The sequence below is a fragment of the Asparagus officinalis genome, chromosome 7 (assembly GCF_001876935.1).
Source record: "Asparagus officinalis chromosome 7, Aspof.V1, whole genome shotgun sequence".
Taxonomy (NCBI): domain Eukaryota; kingdom Viridiplantae; phylum Streptophyta; class Magnoliopsida; order Asparagales; family Asparagaceae; genus Asparagus; species Asparagus officinalis.
Genome location: NC_033800.1, coordinates 27,687,375 through 27,694,026, shown reverse-complemented (window position 1 = coordinate 27,694,026; position 6,652 = coordinate 27,687,375). Strand labels below are relative to the sequence as shown.

General features: G+C 43.5%; 1 long non-coding RNA gene across 1 annotated transcript; it reads left to right on the top strand.

Annotated features, from left to right (window-relative positions):
• LOC109850467 lies at window positions 5,094–6,235 on the top strand. The gene is made up of 3 exons (XR_002249445.1): window positions 5,094–5,199; window positions 5,297–5,379; window positions 6,131–6,235. It is a non-coding gene; the product is annotated as an uncharacterized LOC109850467 (long non-coding RNA).

Below are 6,652 nucleotides of genomic sequence, written 5' to 3'. Positions count from 1 at the left end.
TATCTTTTTCAATCGGTGAAAGACTAAACTGGCAACGCGTGTTAGGCGTAGGCTTATCTCTATTTAGGAGTTGAGATAAAATTCCCCGTGCATGGAATGTACGGATTTAAAGTTGAAAATTGTGTCTTTTCTCAGGGTAAAGACGAACCCAAAATGGAAGAGGAAGAATTTTATATTCTATCTCCCGGCACCGAAGAGGAAGAATTTTATATTCTATCTTCAGTTGGAAAGGAAACTCGAAGTGGGATCACCACTCCCAGAATCCAGAAAGATGAAACTAAGAGTGGGATCTCCACTCCGAGAATCGAAAAGATTCAAACGACCCTAACTTTTATAAAATTGGTTGTTTGATCCAAAAAGAGTCCCTCATTTATTGAAGAGAAAGTCCGATTTCGACCATAACTTTTATAGGTTTGGTGGAAAAAGGAACAAAGGCAGACTTTCGTTTATCAAAACGGGATGACTCGGTCTTAGTCCTAACTATCTGTAGGTTTGACTAAGTGAGATTAGGAACAATCCTAACTTTTATAGGTTTGATTGCTCAATTTTTGAAAGTGGACCTCTCGTTCATGGAAGGAATCGAGAGGGGACTTTGGTTGTGGCCCTAACTATAGGAAGGTTTGACCAGGTAGACAGTGAGAGTGGGAATACAAATCACAGTGGGGGTTTAGTGTTTATCACTTTGTTCGTAATTATTGGGTTATCCCTAAGAAAATTACATATAGCATTCTTCTGGGAACTTCCCATTACATGAATCATCCACCCCCAGCTTCCTTCTTGGAACTGGGTCTGACTTTGTACTCCGTTACATGACCAGGTTATCCTTAAGAATATTAGCGTAACATTCTCTAGGAACTTCCCATTAACAGTAGGAAACAGTTTAGACTCATATACCTATTAGAGTATCAGGGAGTAGTTTAACCTCATATACCAATTGGAGGATTGAGAAGCAGTTTATACTCGTATACTCTTCGGAGTATTGCCGTTCTTATTTGACTTATCCTAGCGTTATGACGCCGGCTTCAACCAAGGTTTGGATGCTATTCTTTAAAGTAAAGCAGGCCTTGGTGGGATGAAGGATCCTCCTGTGGTACGCGCAGTACTTCGGATCCGCAGTATTGTCAGCTTTCTCCTGATTTGTAATGGGCGGCAGCTTGATCTTATTGTTTTCAAGAAGGGTCTCGAAGATGGCTGGAATGTCTTCGTCCTTGAATGAGTACTCTTTTTGGAGCCTCGGATCCGAACTATTCTGCTGTCTTCGGGACTGCTGTTGCGACGTCTGATTAACGTCAACAACTGTTGTAGGTTTCTTCCCTTCTTCATGGGAAATGAGACTCGGATTCAGAGGGTTAGTCATCGGTTGGCATCTTTCAACCTTCCTCCTTCTAAGGAATCGTTCGGCCTGTTCTCCGCGCACCTTCAACTCTTTCCAGGTATTGAGCGGCTCTACTCCCATAACGTCCAAGATGTTAATAGACAAATTATTATGATAGGTCTGCAAGACGAACTCCTCCGTGACGGGATCCTTGCAGTTCATTGCCTGATTGCGGAAGCGTTTGATGAAGATATCCACCGACTCTCCGTCTTTTTGTTTCTCATCGAAGAGTGTCCTGATCGACACTTTGGCGTCATCATCGAAGAAATGAGCGAGGAACATGCTTTCCAGGTCCTCCCAGCTGTTGATGCTTCCGGGCTTGAGGCGGTGGTACCAATCGAAGGCGGGCCCACGAAGGGTGCCAACAAATGACCAGACCATCAGAGGCTCGTTGCTAGAGATCACTCCCAAATGGGACTTGAAATAGATCAGGTGCTGAGTGGGAGAACCCTTCCCGTCGAATGGCGTGAAGTTGATCAGGTTGAACTTCACCGGATACGGGATCGAATCCCACTCTTTCGGGTAAGGACATGGAATGTCGGTCTTCTTTACCTCTTGAGCAGACATTAAAGCATTAATTTTTCTCTCGAGATCCTTCATCTTTTCATCCTCACCTATATCCTGTTTTGGATAATTTCCGAGAGGAATAATGCGGCCACCCCCAGTGTTATTATCTTTAGCAGAACCACCCCCAGTGTTGTTATCTGTAGGGTGTGCATTTGAACCACACCCAGTATTTTTGGGAGGTGCATCGTCCATGATGATTTCGTCCACTTCTGGATCGCTGTCAACTGCGGCGTTCTGGGTACGACGACTGGATTCAACTAGCTGATTCGACAAACTGCGGCGTTCTGGGTACGACGACTGGATTCAACTAGCTGATTCGACAAAGCTCGGATTTGTTGGTCGTGCATTTGTCTCATCTCCTGCATAGCCATTTCCATTTCGATTTTGAACATTTCTTTCTGCTTGGCTAGAGCGTCCTCAATGATTTTGGTTATTTGCTCGGTGTTAATCATGAACACTTCCCGAGCTTCGCCTATGCTAGACGTTGTATCGTTAGAGGCGATTGAGGAATAAGAATCCGAGAGTTCGTCATCGGAATGGATTCCTTCACGAACGCCCTAGTAATCATTATGTCCAACGACTTCTAGCTAAAGCTGAAATATTCATTGGGTTATTCCCGAACCGACTCTTCTTCCTGGAGAGAAATTAGGGTTGGAACCACTTGAAACAATCGGAGATTTTCCCTTATTGACCATATTGATGGTAACTTCTGGGAATTCATCATCTCGATCAACCGATCCTCTTTGGTGGAAACGCCTTGATTTGGGCTTCGTCGTTCCATCGGATATCCTCTCGAATACCGAGACCCTCTGTGGAGCGGTCTTGGGATAGCTACATGCTGATAATACTGCCCTGATAATTTTGATACACGGACAGTGAGAGTCCGCTTCCCGGGTACTTCTCTTTTGATATTTATTCGTACCCCCAGCCCGATAGTACAACTCATCGACGTTGCGGTCAGAGCAACCTATCGGATGTTTACATAAATTCTCAGGTATAACGCATTCTTCTGTTTGACGCGTTTTCCTCTGAGTAAACATTGCCTTGTTGGCATCTACAGGAGTCACACGTTTGGAATCACACCCTTGTGAGGGTGAAACCTTAACAGGCTCCTGGTTTTCTGCACGCACCGCCAAGCGGGCCATTGTTCGAATCAATTTGTTAGGAGGTTGCGTACGACCCTCAGTCTGGATGTTTGCTCAAAGTTCCTTCAACGGTCTCAAGCTTTCCTTAATAGGCGCTTTGCCTCGATCCTCGGGTAGAGTACCGATGCAATCCTTCAACGGGACTCTAGATTTGGGGAGATCCACGCTGTCATAGGGCTTCACCGGAAGTGTGGGAGCAGGGTCTGGAGTTGACGAAGGCCGGAGAGCAACGTCGCCTGCTTTTGCCTTAGGCGCTGATTTGGCTTTTGGCACCCAAACTTGTTTGGATCTCGGCGATCTCTTAACTACCTCTTCCTTTTGCATTTCCTGTGCTTTTCACACAAGGGTCCGGGCATGCGCAAGCAAGGCGCAGCGCTTCTGGATTCGCTCCTCGAGAGTGGAGCGGGTTCTTTTGACACGAACCCATTCGTTAATTGGAGATCGAGAGGAGGATTCTGATGCGGGTCGTGGTGACAGATTAGCCACTTGGCGCTTTCTGAACTCCAGATCTGCTTGGTAATGGAGTCCATCCATCTGATGCAAAGCCTTGGTGAATTGGTGCGCGAGGCGTTGTCGTTTTCTTTGACGTGCTCTCTTTGATAGAGTTGGTGCACCTTCAGCAGTCGGCTCCTTGATCACGAAGGAGTTCAGATCTGCAAATTTGGCTTCATTGAACGTCGGTGGATCATTGCAAGGTGCTACAGCAACAGCAGCGGAGAGATCATCTTCTTGGGTCTTCAGATCTGAAGACCAGTAGATCTTTCTAGAAGAGGAGGTACTCCTGCACTTGCCAGGAGAGGCGGATCTGGAGGAGGAGGAGGAGGAGACGTACTCCTCAAACTTTTGCTGGTCAAATTCATATTCGACCTCTTCGAGCATCGGGATCTTGATCGTCGGCTGCGGCACGACAGCTTCAGCAGCGAAGCTGTTGGCTCCCACTGTGGTCGCCAGTTTGTTTACGAAGAAAGTTGCTTGTTTCATTGTGAGATTCATTACAAACTTCAGACGTTTACAACGAATACAAAAATCAGTCTTTTTATAAGACTTTTACACAATGAAAACCAAAAAAAGTTTACAACTTTATCAAACAAACGCAGAGATCGTTTATCGGTCTTCTGCTTGCGTGGGATCTTTGCCTGTGCCGGGGTTTATCAGTGGACCATCGTCGATCAGATCTGATTGCTGAAAAAATTAGGCAGAGCTTCGTCTATCCGTGAAGGAATTGAGAAACCGTAGCTCTTATCTCGGCGAAGCGAGATAATCACTCTTCTTAAGATTACCGCAACGGGATAATCCTAAGGAACGAATCGGGCTGCAGATCTAACTCCTCCTCCTCTTTGAAATCTGTGTACTTTAAGTCTTCAATCCGGCAGGGCTTTGCCGAGGCACGAGAATTCCAGATCTCAAAAAATGAGGACCCGGGGGCTCTATTTATAGGCTCCAGGGGGTTTCGGGTGGTTAAAACCACCTAAAAGGCAACTTCTGCGTTGGAGACACCCCAGGGCGTCTCAACCTGAGCCGAGACACCCTAGGGTGTCTCGGCTTGGGCCGAGACACCCTAGGGTGTCTCGGCTTTGGCCAAGACACCCAAGGGTGTCTCGGCCTTAGCCGAGACACCTTAGGGTGTCTCGTTGGTCCGAGACACACCGTTGTGCCCATTTGTCCGCTTTTGCTGTAAATTCTTCGTCCGAACTCGGATTTGAGTGGTTCGAAGTGCGTTGGAAAGACGACGAGGAGTTATATCAGCTCTGATGGCTAGATCATCTGTAGAATGAATAAGACATGAAGGGCATTGTTCCTTTTGTAAACATCGCGGGGCTCCCGATTAGTCCGTGCCTTCGTTATTCTGAAATTCTGTTAGTTCACGTAGTTCGTCGATTCACTTCAAGCGTTCATCGACATCAATCGAACTCCTGTGAACCGGATAGTGACGTTCATCGTCGTTTTTTAACACTGAGCTGTTCGTGGAGACCTATAGGCAATTTTCGATGCCTACAGAGGAAAAGAGAAAGCAATGACTAGAGCCAAAAATAAAAAAGATAGACGTTGCCACGGGTATGGTAAAGTAGGCCAATCACATGATAAGCGAAATTGTCAGGCACTCACAAATCCGTAAGTAATAATTCTTTTATTATTTATATTGTCTTATTTTTCACATTCTCGTATCCATCTTGATGTATATATGTATGGATATTTTAATATAATCTAGGTCTTCTACATGCGGTGATACAAATCTGCAAGAGGGTAATGAGTCATCAAGTGAAGATGTGGATCTTTTTGAAGATTAAGAGGGTAATGGTTCTGTCTTATTTTTCACACTATAGTACATATTGAATGCATGAACGCACATATTGGCACTGGAATTGTATCATTTACTTCATATTGTAGTACATCCATGAATCTTTTTGTAGATTAAGCCTAGACAAGTTGTAGCTCGTGTTCTGGATTGTATCATTTACTTCAAATGTTAATATCTCCATTTGAATACTTACTCCTCAACGAAGTTAATATCTCAATATCTCTGATGTTAGGAGTTAATATCTCATGTACTACAATGCCCACAGTGACAGCAATTCATTTACCCCCAATTACTTGCATAGATAGGGGAAAAAGAACAATCTCACTTTGAATAATTTTTGAATATTTCAGATTGGTAACAGGCCAAAAAATGAAGATTCTTTCCCATTACATTCCATTCTCATATTTTTGAATATTTCAGATTGGTAACAGGCCAAAAAATGAAGATTCTTTCCCATTACATTCCATTCTCATAAGAAACAACAGAAGGAAACAAGAAAATACCAAAAAATGAAGATTCTTTCCCATTACATTCCATTCTCATAAGAAACAACAGAAGGAAACAAGAAAATACATTGTTACATATTGAGCGCATGAACTGTTTGTTGATGTTTAATGCTCCAAGTAGCCAACGAGTTGTTGTACATCCATGAATTGTTTGTTTTTGTATTCGTCTACATCTTTGAGCTTTTCTTCTTATGATTCAGAGTGTGTTTCTCAAACTGATATATGTTGTTTGAATCAGGAGCTTGACAATCAGGAGCTTGAATCAAGACATTCTAAGATGTATCAATATTAGCCTTGACAATCAGGAGCTTGAATCAGGAGTGTGTTTCTTCTTATAATTCGCGCATGTAGGACTACTGAAGAGCCTGTTGTCTGACTGGTTTCATGGGATGGAAGCAAGTTTGTTAACTAGGCCCAGTGACATTGCTGAATAGCTATGTATGCACCTATTGTGTTTGCTTATGAGGAACCCTCTACATTTGTGCGTTATTTGTTTGATTATTGTCAGCTAAATTAGCAGATTGCTTTGTGGTTATGTACAATGTACTTTGCTCATTCACTAAACTAGATATCAATATTAGCCTTGAATTATGCGAAGAAACAAGGGAGCTTTGAAGATTTCTACATTTAATTGCTGTTTGATTTGATTTTTATAATGAAATGTTATGCTCAGCATGAACTGGGTAAACAAATGTATCACAGGAGCACTCAGTAGTTATCTGCCAACTGTCATCAATAAGCATTTGTAAATTTGCAAACC